This window comes from Panthera leo, chromosome B4 (assembly GCF_018350215.1).
Source record: "Panthera leo isolate Ple1 chromosome B4, P.leo_Ple1_pat1.1, whole genome shotgun sequence".
Taxonomy (NCBI): domain Eukaryota; kingdom Metazoa; phylum Chordata; class Mammalia; order Carnivora; family Felidae; genus Panthera; species Panthera leo.
In genome coordinates, this window is record NC_056685.1 from 138,568,285 (window position 1) to 138,586,105 (window position 17,821).

Below are 17,821 nucleotides of genomic sequence, written 5' to 3' on the forward strand. Positions count from 1 at the left end.
TTCAGCAGCCGCCGTGTGACCACACGCAAAGGATCTAACTCCCAGCCCGTCCCCTTGCCAATTGGAAGCTGATTGTGCATCTAGGGAAAAAAACATACATATCCAAATGCGTTCCAGACAGATGGGTTTACACATACAAATTAAAATTCCCTAAAGTGCCCACAAAACAAATAGATATTTTTATAACAGGGAGTGGCCAACGGCTTTCCTAGCGTGACGCCAGCGACCACACAACCCAGGCCGATGCAGCGCGGAGCAGCCGTGAGGACGGCCAGCGCCCAGGCGAGGATCAGTGATAGCAAGCTGAGCAGACACGTGAGACGCTTACGTTCCTGAATACGTACAGGGTTCTCGGAAGTAACCCTGGAAATAAGAATGCGCACAGCACAGAAAGCGGGCAGTTCTCCAGGCGGAGGGGCACAAGAGGTCAGTGAGACGCGCCCGTCAGTAACAGTCGAGTGGGGGGAGCGGGCACGAGACGCGGGGCTCCGTCAGCAGTTGCAGGGCGGCCCTGGGCCGAGCTGGTGGCAGCTCGTTTCGCGACCATGGAAGACCAGTCTGCTCTCTCTGTCTTTATGTTTTTCTCAGTGGCTTTCGTTGTCGCTTCTACTTTTAGACCGAAGCGTAATGCTCGCAGAAGGGGGCACCTCACAAATCTAGTGCCCCGTGAGTGATCCCCAAGCAGGCACCGGGCTCCACAGCTGTGGTCAAGGAGAGCCCTGGCCCGCACCCCGCACCTCCCGGGGGGCCCCTCTTCCCAGCGTTCACGCCACCCCAGCTCTGTTGTCTGAAGGAGTTGCACAGGATCCCTCTTGGTGAGCGACTCGCCTTTCCCCGCTTTCTGCTTGTGGACGCCGCGTCTGGGGTAGCTGTGGTTTGTTCCTTTCTGTCGCTTTCCCCTTGTATGAATGGGCCACAACAGATTTGGGTTGTTTCCAGTTTGGGGCTGTTACAAATCCTGCTGCTGTGAACACCGCGCGCGTGTCCCTTGGCACAGCGTCCTGCCGGGTGCTCGTCAGGAAGTAGGATTGCAGGGCCGGGTGGTGTGTTTCAGCCACTCTCGTAGATGATGGCAGACTCTTTGCCAAAGTGGTTTTCCAGTTTACATTTCCACCGCAGGGCACGAAGTTCCTCGTTGCCCCACGTCCTCACCCACACTTGGGATGGCCTTAGCCGTTCTTGGGGAGGGGGTGCGTCGTTTCACTCCCCTCGACCCCAGCCTCCCTCACGTCCCCCGGCGCTGGGCAGCGTCTGTTTCCTTCCTGCCGAAAGAAAGAAAGAGCCCTCCAGAGGACACCTCGCAGCGCTAATATCCTAAGTGCTTTCTCCTATCATTAAAATTCGTCAGACATGATTTTAATGACTGCATAATATTGTGTTGCATGGATTAACATAATTCATTTATTCCCTTACTGTACATCAAGCGGCTTCCAGTTTTCTCCCGTTGCCAATGATGCTGTGATGAACATCTATGTTTCTGAGTGCTTTTCCAGCATGGATTTCTAGTAGAGGTGTCCCCTGCTTTTCAAAAGTTTGCATTACCCCACGTCACTTTTACGAAAAACCCACATTGGTACCTGTTTTCTCTAACCAGAAGACATCCAGAGAGGACTGTCGCTTTTATGAAAAAAGGCAAAAGGGGAAAATGGCATTCAGCGTTGGTTCCACAACGGGCTGTTTTAGATGCAGCGAGAATGATGTCGCCTGGCTCCTTCCCCACCACCACACTCAGCGTCTCAGCATCCGGCTGCCACAGCTCTGAACCATGTCTGTCGGCATCAGTCCCTTATCTCAAGCTACTTTGTGCATCCGTTAGCAAGATGTGCTTGCCCTAAGGCGTCAGAAAAGCCTAAGAGGTGATTTTTTTGGGTCTGGGAATACTGAGACATCTTTTCATAAAAGTTAATGTTAATTGTCTCTTTCCTCTATGCCACTTTGGCTTGGGGAAGATTTTAGGAATGGTCCACTTTCGGATAGCAGGGGAACCTTGTGATGGGATTCTCCCATCATTGGCGGGGAATGGGTGAGTTGGCAGAGAACCCACGGCCCCCCCATCTTCAGGGACCTGCGGCAGGCGGCTGTGGACCTGCTCAGCCGGGTTACTCGGGAATGTCTTAGAAAATGCAAGTTTAAGAAACCATTTAAAATTTAAGGGTAGAAGGGGTGTGCCTGGGTGGTTCAGTTTGTTAAGGGTCCGACTTCGGCTCAGGTCATGATCTCGTGGTTCATGAGTTTGAACCCCGCGTCAGGCCCTGTGCTGACAGCTCGGAGCCTGGATCCTGCTTTGGATTCTGTGTCTCCCTCTCTCTCTGCCCCTCCTCCATTGACATTCTGTCTCTGTCTCTCAAAAATAAATAAACCTTAAAAAAAATTTTTTTTAATTTAAGTGTAGAAATAGAGTGTATAACTTCCAGGAGAGGGGAAAAGAAAGCAAATGAACAAAACTGATCAAGTCCAGAGAAGCTGGGAAAGAGGATCTGGAAAAAGCAAAGGGACAATGTGGTAAATAGCATGGGCCATGTAAGTCCACGTAAGCAAGGGGTCATGGTAACTTAAACTCACCTGTGCAAAGAGATTCGCATCATACTTTTTAAAATCCCATAAAATCCAGTAACATACTGTTTACAAGAGATACACCTAGGCACAAAGTTTGAAATAAAAGGATGAAAAAAATTAGTGTGAGAAATATTAACCAAAAGAAAGCATGGCCAAGAATATCTGTGTTCTCCTAAAACGTATTTGAAGAGCATTCACAGGACAAAGGGGCATGTATGTCCTACGATCACAGAGCATGCCAGTCTCTGGTCTGTGTAAATAAAAAAACGTAACCCCATCTGAAAGCAAAGAGCGATACAACTGTGGACAAAGATCGGCCTTTCCACGGCGCATGGGATGTGCTAACGCACCTCTTGCAGAAAATGTGGACTGAGCAGGGGAAAGTTTAAAAAGGAGAGATTTAAAGAAAAATCATTTTTTGATCTAATAGAATTTTGCTTTCCACAAACAATGTGCATTTACTTCTAGCACATGAGAAACACTTACAAACGTTTGACCTGTCACAAAGGTAATTTTAAGAACCCAAAGCCTCAATAGTATACAGGCCCATAAGTTCTGTCCAGAATGCAATAATGTTAAAAATCAAAACCAATGAGAGAAAACTTAAATGCCAAAACTCCCATCTACATATAAATAACCTCCTAAAGTATAAGTGGAGTCATACTGGAAATTACAAAACGACAGTAAGAAACTAAAGTAATGGACTTGGGGGATGCAGCTAACACGGTAATTAGAGGAAAATTTATAGCCTTAAAAATATATTATTAGAAGACAATAGATAACTTAAAAGAATTTAGCTCCACATTCAATTTAAGCTGGAAATAGAATATGGGAGCAAAAGTGCAAAAAAAGAAAAACCATGAAGATTAGCATGATACAGAAGCAGAAGTTGCTGGAAGAGAAAACAGCACAAATAATGGAAATGAGTAACAAATGGAAAGAACAGAGGAACAGCACAGCTGCACCAGGGTGGGGTCTTGGTCTGCTTTGTAGTTGGTGCATCTCCTGCTTTCAGAAATAGCACTTGCACATTGTAAAGGCTGAATAAATGTTTGTTGAATGAAGAAGAGACACATTTCTAAAGGATATAATCCATATTAGAAGAAAAAAGGCCACTACAGCTGAAGAGACTTTAAAAATAAGCATCAAAAGAATGAGAAGATGGGCGCCTGGGTGGCTCAGTTAAGCATCCGATTTCAGCTTAGGTCATGATCTCACAGTTAGTGGGTCCGAACCCCGCATTGGGGTCTGTGCTGACAGCTCGGAGCCTGGAGCCTGTCTTCAGATGCTGTGTCTCCCTCTCTCTCTGCCCCTCCCCTGCTCGTGCTGTCTCTCTCTCTCTTTCTCTCAAAAATAAATAAAACAAAATTTTAAAAAAAACATGAAAAAAAGAATGAGAAGACAAGCCACATACGGGCAGAAAATCATTGCAAAAATCTTTGGCTACACGACAGTTATCCAAAATATACAAGAACCCTTAAAACTCAACAATAGAGGGGCGCCTGGGTGGCTCAGTCGGTTAAGCGGCCGACTTCGGCTCAGGTCATGATCTCGCGGTTCGTGAGTTCAAGCCCTGCGTCGGGCTCTGTGCTGACAGCTCAGAGCCTGGAGCCCATTTCAGATTCTGTGTCTCCCTCTCTCTCTGACCCTCCCCTGCTCATGCTCTGTCTCTCTCTGTCTCAAAAATAAATAAACGTTAAAAAAAAACAAAAACAGCTCAGCAATAGAATGAATAGCCTGATGAAAGCATGGGCTACAGACCTTAGCAGACACCTCACCAAAGAAAATACACAGATGGCAAATAAGTATCTTAAAAGAGGCTCAACATGGTATGTCCTTGGGAAATGCAAATTCAAACAAGACTCCGCCACACGGAGCAATGGGAATGCTCGTCCACGGCTGCTGGGAACGCAGGATGGTTCAGCACCGTGGACAGCTCAGCGGTGTCTTCGGAAACCAAACCTACCCCGCCTGTATGACCCAGCAGCCGCTGTCCTTGGTAGTCACCCAGAGGTGTAAAATTATGTCCACACAGAAAGCTACAGATGAATGTTGATTCATAATCGCCAAAACCTGGAAGCAGCCGAGATGTCCTTCAGTAGGTGAGTGGATTCACACAGTGGTCCGTGCAGACAGTGGAATGTTATTTGGCGCCAAAGAGAATGAACTGTGAAGCCATGAGAAGACACTTTGAGGAGGAAGCTTAGATGTTATAAAGTGAAAGAGGCCAGTCTGAAAAGGCCGCGTGTTGTGTGATTGCGTCTATAAGACATTCTGGAAAAGGCAAAACTGTGGGGACACTAAAAAGAGCAGTCGTTGCCAGGGGTCAAGGGAGGGATGAGCAGGCAGAATACGGCGGGTCTGCAGGGCGGGAAGACGCCTGTGTATGGTGCTGTGATGATGGAGCCAGGTCCTGCACTTGTCCGAACCCACAGACCGGGCACTGGTGGGAACTAGGGATGATGGTGCTGATGACCTATCAGTGTGGGTTCACGGGGGGTGTCGAGTGCCCCGCCTGGTGGGGGATGTTGACGGACGCCGTGCATGGTGGGGGCGGGATATATGGGAAGTCTCTTAACTTCCACTTAAAAACTGCAGTAAAAATATGGTCTGTTAATTATTTTAAATCCTAAGTGCATCCTACGACGAGCTTTATACTTGAGAATTTGAAAACCTGGATGAAATGGGCAATTTTCTAGAAAAATACAAAACCTGACTCAAGAAGGAAATAAAACCCTAAGTAGATGAATGCTCACTGAAAACTTGGACCGGGGGTTGGGGTGGGGTCACAGACCTGTCCCTTCACAAAGGCCTCCAGCCCAGACTATAGTACCATAGCAGAAAGCTGCTTTCACAGGAAGGGTGGACCAAATTAGGTAAGCAGATGCTTAGGACTGTAGACCGCTGCACTGTGGGTGAAGCTGCCCAGAGCAGAGCTGATTAACAAAACAAAGGTGCCTTGTTAGCCCTGAGGTTACGTGCTCTGTCTGTCTCATCCCCTAGGCTGGCTAAGATAAACAGACACGGCGCCTCCTGTCTTCCCATCCGCCCAGTGCCAGGATTTTGTTTTGCATTAACCCAAACCCCTAAGCCCCTAAACCCCCTTTCCCTCGCTTCCATGAGTTAACATTCACAGTTTCATTTTCTCTTTGTGCACGTCTATCACCACGTTTGTGAGCCTTCTGATCCTAATAAAAATGGAGCAAGGACCCTTAATTGGGGCTCTTGTCTTCTCCCGGACATTCGCCTTCTCTCGAATGGCGGACATCTCTCGAGCGGACATCCGCTCTCTTGCTGGACAAGAAAGAACTTTAGACTTAGAGCCAATGACAGCCTGCTGGGCCCTACACTGGACCACGAAGCTGCGTTATTGTCTCTTAACTTCTGTGGCCTGGGCAGGGGTCCTGGGTCCTTATGCACCAGAAAAGGCTGGCTGGGGGGTTTTCACTGGGGATTTTCACGGGGGGGTTTTCACCCGGGGTCTGCCGAAAGTGGAGTGTGGGCCTGGGGAGCCGCTGCTGGCTGCACCTTGACCTTGGCCCACACCCAGCAGGCTGGGGGCAGCCATACAGGGGGCTGTTCGACCGCTGCCTTTGTAGATGTATGCACTCTTCCTAGAAGGTCTGCAGACTGAGAGTTCACAGCACACAGACCCCCTTCTGTGCTTTGGGGATAATCAGCTTTTAATTCTGCCCGATGCTCCTGCTCCTGTGATTCTGAACTGGACTCAGAGCCCGTGGAAGAGAATGTGGAGGGACGGACATCAGTTTCAGATTGTTCTGGTGAATGGATTGCTCAGTGACCCAAACTGGGGGTAGAAAACAAAACGGGTGACCGTTAGGAAGATACGGAGCCTCCTTGGGTGGGGGTGGAGGCATACCCAGAGCTGCCGCCAGCCCAGAGGTCAGGGGGGTGCACGTCCACAGGCTCGGGAAGGCAGGGAGCTGGGCCTGGCGAGGGGGAGGGAAGCAAGTGACATGAAGGGAGGGGGCCGGCTGAGCGGAGAAGAGAAGTTTCCACAGAGTCCCAGTTCTGTTGGAAATGCAGTGGCGTCTGGAAGGGGAGGTGCACACCTACGGCACATCCGAGAAAGGGCGTCAGGTCGGGTCCAGAGGTGAGCAGGCCGGAGAGCGGAGGGCCTGTCTCGCTCTGCGGGGCACAGGGGCAGCCACGCCCTCGGGGCCACTGCCAAGTCCACGTGGGAGCACGTCTGGGAGAATCGTGGCCGTCCCAGCAGCCATGGGACCCGACGACACATGTCCATCTGTCTCTGACTCAGGACGTGAGCTGGAGGCAGCCACTGTGGAGGGCAGCTGGGGTCAGCCTGGAAAAGCATAGAAGCCGGCTTGGAAGGGCATCATGTGGTTCTTGGGCCGTGCACCCTCGTGCCCTGACACCCTCACTCGGGTGCCCCCTTCTCCCCCACCCCATTTGTGTTCTCCAGAGCCCAGACCGTGACCTCCATGATCACCTTTTATGAGCTCAGGGTCGCCTCCTGCTGGGCCTCCGACTAGTCCTTGCTCATTTTTAAGGCTCCAGTGGGTCCTGGACTGGCCTGGACCCCAAGTCCAGCACATGGTGACCCTGGAAGAAGGGTTTCACCCAGCAAGAGGCATGATAAGGCCGGCCTGGCTGTCAGGGTTCAGTGGCTGGTCCTTCTACTCAGTAGGCAGTTATGGGGCGCCTACTGTGTCCGGGCACTGTGGTCTGTGGAGACACTGATGGCCTCACGGGCAGGTGTTAGGAATTCACTCTAGGGGTCAAGATCCTGAGGGGCACAGAGCAGAAGAGACATTCGGGGACATCCCAGTAAGTGACATCAGTGGTGTCAGGCCTGGGGGAGCCAGGAGCCTGCGGCTCCCCTGCGGGCCCTCGGTCAGCCCAGTGGAGTTGAGGGAGAGGGTGCAGGATGCAGGCTGACCCTGGCCTCCTGGGTGACAAGTCCCTGCTCCCACCCCAGGCTGTAGTGTCTTAATAAACTCTCAGCGGCCATCGTCCTCATAAGGCTGCTGCCTGGGGAAGCTAATAGGGGGACAGGACCCGGGGACAGCCTCCCTGACCTGGCTATTAAAAATAATTGGCCACCACAACGTGAGGAAAAGTGTATTCTCTCTCAGTTTGACTGGGAAATGTGAATTATTCTCATGTCGCCATAGAAACCAAGATGAGTTCCCAGCCTCTTTTAGATATTTAATTTTGTGAGCCCGGTGATGACCTGTGATCTCTGCAGAGAAGCAGGAGACGGAGGGAGGGAGAGACAGCGCGTGTGTGTGCACGTGCACGTGTGTGCATGTGTGTGTGTGTGTGTGTGTGTGTGTGTGCAGTTCTGGTGGATCTCAGCCCCTGCCACTGGAGTGGCCGCAGCGTGGTGGCCACAGTGGGGCTTGAGCTCTGGGGTTGGAGGCTGGGCCCCTGGGGTGACCTGCAGTCCTGGACCGTCAGGGGCTCTGGGCCAGGCTCGTGGGGACACTGACTCTGGCCTGGCTCCGCCCACTTTGGAGCAGCTGCCCGCCAGGTGTCAGCCCTGCTGTCTCCACGCTCTCCCACCTGACCCCGGTCACCGGCACCCCTGTTCTCCTCCCCTCTGCCCGGAGTGTCCTTCTCTAGCTGGGCAGTCCCCGCCGGTCTCGGCCACCGCCCACTGTAAAGGTCTTCACGTGGTGGCTCCGTCGTGGACCTGGACAGCCATGACCTGTCCTGCGGTGCCCCGCCCAGCCCTGGCCCTCACACTTGCCAGAGGTGACAGGAAAGGGCTGGCAGCCTCCGTCCCCTCATCCTGGCAGGGACCGGCCTTGGCCTTGGCCACCCCCAGGCCAGGGCAGCCTCCTAGGGAGGAGCTGGGAGTGAGCTGAAGGAAACGCGCAGGTGCACGCCTTCATCCCGCACAGGAGACCCTTTGTCCACCGTCCCGGACCAAGTGGTCAGGCTTTCCTGCAGGCCACGGGCCACGGGTCTCCTGGGAGTTGCCTGGTTGGAGCCAGAGAATGGAGGCGTTCTCTGGTCATCCCTGAGGGGACCCTCGGAGAGTGTGGAGGGAGGGAGGGACGTCTTGAGAGGGCTGGGTCCAGAATGGGGGGTGTGGTGGGTGGGGCTGTGGACGTGGCGGGCGAGGGTGTGGACGTGGGTATGGTGGGTGTGGGTGTGGCGGATGAGGACTTGGGTGCAGTGAGTGTGAGTGTGGACATGCTGGGTGTGGATATAGTGGGTGTGGGGGGCATGGGCCTGGTGGGTGTGGCAGGCGTGGGCGTGGTCGGCATGGGCATGGGTGTGGGTATAGTGGGTGTGGGTATGGCTGACGAGGACTTGGGTGCAGTGGGTGTGAGTGTGGACGTGCTGGGTGTGGGTATAGTGGGTGTGAGCAGGGACGTCGTGGGTGTGGGAGGCATGGGCCTGGTGGTTGTGGCAGGCGTGGGTGTGGACGGCACGGGCGTGGGTGTGGATGTGGTGGGAGTGGGCATGGGGGCCGTGGGGTTGTGGGGAGCGTGGGCAAAGATGTGGTGGGTGTGGTGGGCGTGGCAGGCATGGGTGTGGACGTGGGCTTGGTAGGCGTGGCAGGCGAGGACGTGGTCGGCATGGGTATGGGTGTGGTGGGTGTGGTGGGTGTGGTGAGAGTGGGCGTGGGGGCCCTGGGGAGCGTGAGCACAGATGTGGGTGTGGCAGGTGTGGGTGTGGACATGGGCCTGGTAGGCGTGGCCGGCGAGGGGGTGATGGGCACACCCACCCCTCCCCCGGCTTCCCTCGCTCACACCTGTTGTCCGTGAAGGCCATTTGCTGCTTTATTCCAGTTTCAGAGGTTTGGTTGGGAATGCCTCTGGGCTTCTGCTAACTGGCCGTCGAAGAAAGGGGAACATGATCCGACTCAAAAGTCACAACTGTAAGTCTAGATGTTCGAAACGGCGTTGCTAAGTGGCAGGAATGAGGAAGAGCAGTCATGAATTTTTGAGGGGGGAGGGAGGCGGGGGGAGGGAGGCCGGGGGCGGGCCTGCCCTGTGGCCCAGAGGCCTGTGTCCCCGGGGGCCTGCGGGCCGGGATGCTCCCGACTCCGGGTCTGGTCCGTGTCTCTGTGTCCACAGGCGTTTTCCCACAACGAGCACGTCCACACCATGCAGGAACTGGACAACAGAGGAGGAGAGGGAGGTGGCGAGGCCCCCTAGCTGCAGGTGGGGCGTCCCCCCACGGGGTCTCCCCTGGGCTTCACCCTCTCTGGGCCTTTCGAAACCCTCTGGCCGCCTGAACCACCCCGTCAGCCCCACCCGCCCGTCCCCTGTGTGCTGGTCCGTCCTGTCTGTTTGCCCTGCAGGGGTCCCCTCCCTTCCTCATCCTTGCGGGGACGCGGGCGGTGTGGGAGAGCAGCAGCACAGCCCCTGTGGCACCACGTCCCCTGCTCTGCACGGCACCCCCTTTATAGATGAGGAAACCGAGGCACGGGAGGTCCGGCAGCTCACCTGAGCTCACAACGGGTTGCTTCCTCACCCCGTCCCCGTAACAGCCTTCACTGTCCCTGACGTGAACGAGGTCGGGAGGGCTGTCGGGTGGGTGGGTGCCTCATTCAAGGTCACGCATCCAGCACTGGCCGGAAGGCCACCCAGGGCAGGGGTGGGGTGAGTGCCGGGCCACATCCACACCCCTGCTCGCTGATTCCATGCCCAGGCCACAGCCTCTGCCCTGCGTGTCACCAGGGCCTCGGGGGCAGGGCCAGGAAACTGTGCTCCTCGCTTTGCGAAATTAATGATTCAGCGCTCCATGTTGCGGGAGCTGTGATAAAGTATCAGCAGCAGTGAGGGTGCCAAACGAAAGAATAAATGTCCTTGATGGTGTCATTGGACTTTTATAGGAAGACTCACTCGTCAGCGGAAAGCGCAGTCTTGTGATGACTGATGTGGCCGTCTGAGGAAGACGCGCGTTCAAGCTTCCAGGGGTAGTAATTGCCCTGCAAGGTCACGGCGCCCTCTCCTCCTCACCCTTGCGTCCCCCAGCCACCCCCAGCCCTGCGGAAGGGCAGTGGGCAGGGTCGCTGCCACCGACTGAAGGGGTCAGTGAGTTGGATGCAGCTGGGAGTGCGGGTCCGGGGGGCAAAGCTCCCTCTGGCCTCCCTCGTGCACGCCCTGTGCCCAGCCCTGACCTAGGGCCTGAGGAGGCCACAGGCATGCGTCACGGCTCTGCTCTGGCTGGCTCGTGGCCCCGAGTGCGAATGATGCCAATAGGGCCAGGCACAGGCGCCCCGGGGGCTCATCCGACCTGGGAGCGTCAGGGACATCTTCAGAGAATGGGACGTTTCAGCTGGGCCTTGAGGGATGAGTAGGAGTTTGTTGGACGGACGAGGGCATTCTGGGAAGAGAGAGTGCAAGCAAGGGTGAGGGAGGGACCGACTGAGCCAAGCACGGGGGACAGTGTGGATGTGGGTCGGAGGAACAGCAGGAAAGGCTGGAAACTAGGTTGGGACCAGCCCTTGGGGGTCTCGCGCACGGTGCTCAGGGGTTGATCCCGCAGTGACCCGCGCAAACCTGGCAAGTTCAGAGGGTCTGCCTTCTGAGGGGAGGGGCTGCCCTTGCCGTGACCTGAGGTGGGGACGCCTTGGGAGGAACTCTGTCAGGTGGGGCGGGGTCAGTGTTAGGGCCTGGTGGTCGGGACCTTGGCGACGCTTTCCAGGCAGATAGGCGTTGGGAGCCCACCCCTCGGGGCCCGGCGGGGACAGCACCTGGTTCCCGTGGTAGGAGCGCGATTTGGTTCCGGGACCTCCCCTGTGGAGAGGGCCGGTGGGCTGTGATTGGGTCAGGAGACACAGAGCAGCACCCCGCATCAGGCGCCCCCGCAGGGTCTACGCCGCCCAGACCTTTGGAATGCTCGAGCTGCAAGGGGCCTTAGGGGTGGTCTTTGGCATTGTGGCGATTATTTGGACAAGACGAACTAGTTAGGGAAAACTGACCTCGGGGTTGGCGAGGGAGACGTGTGCCCCGCTGGGCTTCCCGTCCGGGCTCCTCCAGGAAGCCCCCATTGTCCCCCTTGGCACCTGTGGCCGGCCTGGCCCTCCCCACGGCCCCCCGCGCCGGGAGCAGGAGGCTCTGGTCCGCGCTCCACTGGCTGCGGCTGACCTCCGGGGCTCTGGACGCACAGACTGTTCACCCTGGTCAGACAGCCGTGACTCTAGAGACAGCTTCTGGAGAAACAGCCCCAGCCGGGATGGGGTGCTCCCACCGATCCGCCAAGAGTCACCCCAGAGGAGGACCTGTGCTCGCAGAGGCGCCGTGACCGTCCCGAGGCTGCAGAGCTGGGCCCAGATTTCGGGACTTGGGCTGAACACCAAGCGGGTGGTCTCTCTCCACACCTGCTGGTCAGACCCCCTGGCTTCAGAGACAAGGCAAGTCCAGGGAGGAGAAGTAATCTGTCATCCTGGGGTTCCTAGCTCCTGACCTCCAGGCAAGCAGACGTTCTGGGCTTGGACGGCTGGAGCTGGTGGGTGTTATGGATGTCAGAGACCCCTGCCCTCCTTGCACACACGGGGAGACATGGGGAGATTGGGGCTCGGGCCGTGCGCCTGACCCGAGGTCACACGGTGATAGTGTCCGAGGCAGGATGACAGAGCTCTGCCTCTGGGCCCTTAGGCCGTGCTCAGCCGAGCCCTACTGGACCAGGACACCGGAGTCTGGCAGGTGGGAAGGCCTCAGGCGCCCAGCCCTGTCACCCACTTTCCCGTGAACCCCCATGGAAGAGTGGGGTACCCCACCCTCTCCTCCTGGGGCCCTCTGCTGCAAGCCCTCCTTCAATGGGACCATCTTGGGCACCCGGGCAGAGGTGGCTCTGGCTTGGCTCTTGGGGACCCTACTGTCCGATGGCCTCACTCAGCCAGGACAGGCTGGGCCCTCGACAGCTCTCCCAGCAACTGGGTGGAAGGAAGGAAGGCGCTGTCCCAGGGTCATGGGCCGGGTCGGGTCCTGCATGTGACCGCCGGCCCTCCTCAGTTCCTTCTCCTTCCACCCCCTCCCCCCCCACCGATGACGCACCCTCCTTCCCCTTACCTGCACCCGGGAATCCTGGGAAGGGGAAGGTCCTCCACTTCCTCATGTACAGGGACACCTGTTTACATCCAAGCAGAGAAAGGACTCCTGAGAGCTGGGACGTGTGGCTGGGCCTGGGGAGGCAGGACAGAGCCCGGGGCCACGTGGCCTGCCTGCTCGGTCCAGGCCCTGTCCTGCTCACAGCAGCTCAGAACCAGGGCTGGCCACCTACCTGGGGCAAAATTTACCTCCAGTTTCATCTAGCCCCAGATCAGGGTTGGGGAACGGGGAGCATCGGCAGAGGCCGGGGGCCCAGAGGTGGCTCCAGCCCCCGCTCCCACCCTCACCCCCTTGCCCTCAGGCTCATTCTCTGCAGCCGGGCTCCCCTGAGGGGGCAGGGCCGTCAGAGGTTCCTGTCGAGGCCGCCCCCCTGCCCCCTCCCCCAGAAGAGTTGTTTCTGCAGCCTGGGGTCTACAAGGCTTGTGGGGTTCCCGGCAGAGATGGGGCAATGCTGCCCTGATCCCACGTGAGGTCACTAATTTGTGCAACCCTGTGGCCTTGTCAGGGAGGACCTGCCATCGAGGCCATCATCATCACCATCCCGTTTTGGCGCGTGGGGGGCCACGTCCTCCAGCTCCCTGAAGCTTTGGGTCCACCCACGGTCGCCTGGGAAAGCCAGGCTGGCTCACGGTGGGTGGCAGGCTGGGGACCGAGTGAGCCCCCCACGGCCCGGCTCCATGTATGTGCATGGACGCCAGGTGCTCCTGGTGGGTTCCCGGGCCCCTCTCCCAGGGCCCTCCTCGCTGCTCCCAGTTAGTGGGTCTGATCCTGGCAGGTGGGAGCATGGAGCCCGGGCCCCTGTCCTGGTGCCCGCTCTGCCGGCCCAGGATGGCTCTGGGTTCTGGGGGGTCCAATCAGACCCCCTCCCCCGTGACCTCACTGCTGAGGGCTCCCTGGCCCCCAGCGGAGGGGCCTGTGGGAAAGAGAGGAGACGGAAGCTTCCTGAACTCTTAGTTGTCAAGACTCTGGGGCCACCTGCACCCTTTCCGGACGTGGGAACCAACGGCCATTGTGGTGCCTGAGCTGCTGGTCTGAGCTGGGTTTCTGCCCCGGGAACCCAGGTCTGTCCGGTGTACCCGCTGCCGTCCTCCCCTCCCTCCTCCTGCATTGACTCAGTTCCTTCCTTCCGTCGATGCTCCCAAGACCCAGAGGCCTATCCTGGGTTGCAGCCTGACCCGGAGACACCCTTGTCCCCGCTGTCCTGATTCAGTGCAATAAAGTCACCACGAGTCACAACTGCCTGCATCTGTGCCTCAGGACGGGATCCCCCTCCCCTCGGTCCGCCCCTAGCGGGGTCCCCAGAGCCCTGCGCTTCCCAGGCAGCCTCTGCAAGGTTGGGCTGCTGTCGGGGTGCTGCACAGTGGCATGGCTTTGGGGAACCGGCCCACAGCGGCACGTGGTTTAGACTACGTGCCTCGGGCACCACCGTCCCTCGGGCGGATGCGCCTTGTGGGGCCCGAGGGAAAGACGGTGCCAGCCAGGTGGCCTCTGGGGCGTGAGGAAGAGGACAGCGCCCCTCCTGGGATATGTGCAGGGGGCACACCTCTGGGGGGGCCATGGGCGCACGCCCGATGCCTCCCTGCTCCCTCATCTGTCGCCAGCACACCCCCGCCAAGCCAGGACTCTCTCTCGGCTGGGCCGCGGCCAGGTCTCCTGGGGCTGGAGTCCTGTCACTGCGTGACCTTGGGCAACGTGCCCCAATTTCCCCATCTGTGGAGCGCATGTCATGGGGTGGCCCTGAGGAGCAGCGGGGTGCCGCGTGGACCGTGCTCCCAGAGCCCACGCTTGCTTGTCCGTCACGACACAAGTTTCACAGAGTGGCCGGGGACCTCTTTCAAATGCCAGTCAGAACTGTCCCCTTACACCCAGAAGGTCCTATATGTGGCCTGGAAGCTTCTAGAAGGCCAGGTCCCTGTGGGCTCTCTGCCTCATCCCAGCCACACCCCCACTCCCACCCTCCCTGCCTGTGGCCGCGTCAGCCTCCACCAGGGAGCCTCCGGTGCTCTCCGGCCTCAGGGCCATCGTTGGGAATGTTCTGTGTGGATTTCAGATGTGGGGGGGTGGGGGGGGAGGGGGCGGTCCTTGGCTCAGACCTCCAGGGCCACCCGCCCTGCACGGTCCTCTCCCTCCCTAGAGTCCTTGTCAGTCACAGAAAGTGCTTTATCCGTCGTCCATCGCTGGTTCCTGTGCCGGTGGTCTGTCCCCCCCTCTCCGCGGCTGACCCCACGGTCTCGGGGCCTCTGTGTCTCCTGATCCCACCAACTTGGCAAAGGGCCCTGCTCCTCCCTGATGAGTGTCGTACCCTGACCCCGAGGGACTACGCCCCCACGTACGCCTCTGACCCCAGGGTCCCGGTGAGGACGCCACCCCGTCTTGGAGAAACTGTAGAAGCAGTTACTAATTACCTGCAGCTCGCTGGGCCACGCTGAGATTTACTGCGTCATCTTGGGGCTCCTGACGGCTCTGGCCGTCTGTCCACAGACACGCACGGGGTCGGGCTCACCTGCCCCCACCCACTGTGGCCGTCTCGTGCCCGACCCTGTGCTCAGCTTTCTCCTCCAGATCCGACGTGCCCGGCACCCAGCAGGGGAGCTTAGTCTGGACCGTCCCAGCTTGAGGTGAACAGAGTGTCCCCCCCGACAAGGACACAGGGGGGCAAGCACAGTCACCCCCACGTGTGCTCTGGCCTCTGCCCCGTGTCACAGAACTCCATCCCCTGCTGCCTCCTGACGAGGACGCCCCCCCTTAACCAGGTGGCGGTGGCCCCTGACCCTTCTTCTCAATGAGGGTTGGCCCTGCTGAGCCCAGCATCAGCAGAGAATCCGGCCAGGCCGGTGTCCAGAGAACTCCGCCCTTGACACCTGACCGAGCTCCCCATCCTTCACCCGGGCGCCCAGGTCCTTGCCTGCCTGTGTCGCAGGTGCCGTGGGGCCAGTTTGGCAAGAACGCATGCTGCCCTCTGGCTGTGGGTCCCCAGTGCCCTCGGGCTCTCTGGCCGCAGCTCTGTGCGGTTCTGTGCGGAAGCCTCCTCTCCTGCAGGAGCTCGTGTAAGGTCCGTCTGCTGTGCCGTTTCTGGTGAAGAATGCCTTTCACGTTATTCGTGGGCTCCTTCTCAGCCTGCCCTGTGTCACCGATACCTTCCTCCAGTCTGGGCCCTTCCAGCCGTGCTAGGAAGCCTTCCCTGGCCTCAGCAGTTTCTAGCCTTCTCTGCCCCCTGCCCCCTTTAGAACAGAAGCCCCCCCCCCCCCCAACCTAGCCATCCTGCTGTTCCTGAGACACACCGGACACCCTGCCCCAGGGCCTTTGCTCTTCCCTCTTGCTGGAATGCGCCTCCCCAGACACCTGCAAGGACTGCTCTTTCCTCTCCTGAAGTTCCTGGCTGAGTTCTGTGAGGGGGGCTCCTTAGTGAGCCCCCGTCCTGTCCCTGTCCCCTCTGCCCTCTCCTCCACGTATCTGCTGTCACCTGACCTCTGTGTTTGCTCCTGCGTCTCCCCCACCAGAGCGCTGGCCTCACTGTACTCTGGCACACAGTAGGCACACGCTACGTGTCTTCTGACTGGATCGGGTTCTCTCACTTGGGAATTTCAACGGGACATGTGAACCGGAGTTGTTGGCAGCAGGGCTAGGCATGGAATGATCTAGAGAGGAGAGGTGGGGAGAGGTGACGTCGGCCGGCACCGTGGTCGAGGGAATGAGAAGGCGTCCTTGGTCGAAGGCCGTCCCGGAGTGTCCCCCGGGGCTGTCCAGGTCCTGAGACGCTCTGAATACTTCCACGTCCAGCCACGGTGACTCCGGGAGCCGAGGAGTCCCGACAGGGCCTCCAGTCCTGGCAGCCTGGCTTCTGTCCCCGGCCCGGCACTCCTGACCCCTTCCGCGAACCAGCTGTCCCTGACATCTGCCTGATTTCCACCCTTGACCCAGCTCCGCAGCTGGAGGCCAGAGAGCCCGGGCTGTTCCTCTGTCCCACGTGACTGCAGGCTGCGACCCCCAGCCCCCCTGACTCTCCTTTCTGGGCTTGTCTGGCTCCACCCCCATGACCTGACTCAGGTCCCCAAGGACCAGCCACCTTGGTCACCACCTGTTTTCTTCTTCCGGGCCTCCCACCTCCTGTCTGGTGCCTGACCTGGACCGCGTGCGGGGAGACCCCTTCTACGTGCACGTCGCTAGTGGTTATTTGGTCAGGACCCCCCTCACCCCGGGCCTGCCAGGGTCACTGTGGCCGCTGGAGGGCCGACTTTAGCATCCCCTTAGTGACGCGTATACTTAGGGGTTTGCTCAGTCAGGACCGCGTGGGGGGCGGAGAAGGACTCGTCTCCCCCCTGGTTATTTTATAGTCCGCCATTCAGCTGGAGTCTTTGCTGTAGAACTCATTAGGCATCCGGTCAATTACTTGGGGACTTGTGTTCAGGGAGAACAGTTCCTCGTTCATCACTGCTTGGTCTCCATTCTGCCCCATGAGTCCTCCCACGGGGGGGACACGGTGCCGACCCACGGACGGTGGCCCCTGAGGGCGGGGACACACAGAACGATGAGGCTTTGAGCCTCTGGGGTTTGTGGCTTTACTCGTATGAAGAATCTTACGAACAGCCGAGAGAGAAACCACGTTGTGCCGTATGTGCGAAGGGTCGTCTTTCCTAGAGGGGGAGCTCATGGAATCTGGGCTGACTTGTAAACTTGGGGACAGCTGCGGGGTCAGAAACTGGCGAAGGGCGTAGGTGTCGGAGCCAGACAGGTGAAGCTTAAGTGTGTGTCTGACCACCTGCACGGCCTCACGGTGGTGAGGCTGCGGCTTGTCAAACGGGGACGTCGCAGGGCCCCGCCTCTGTCACAGAAGTTGGGGACGTGGTTTGGCACCAGGATTCAGCCTGAAGGGAGTAGAATTGGGTGGTTCTGTGTGTGTGCACGGTGTGTGTGTGTGGGGGGCGTGTGTGTAATTGTGTGTGTGCACCTGAGTGTGATTGTGGGTGGTGGGTGGGTATGCGCGTGCCTGGGGAGCTGGCTGCTTTCACGTTGTGTTTTTATTTCTGTACGTTACTCAGTGCTCATCCGGGAACCGTGCCCTTAGCCCCCGTCACCTACTTCTCCAGCCCCGCCCCCTCCCTTCTGGAAACCACCTGTTCGTTTTCTGTAATGTGTTTAAGAATCTGTTTTGTTTGTTGGGGTGGCTGGTTGGTTTGCTTTGGTTTTGGTTTTTTGCTTTGTCTTTCTTT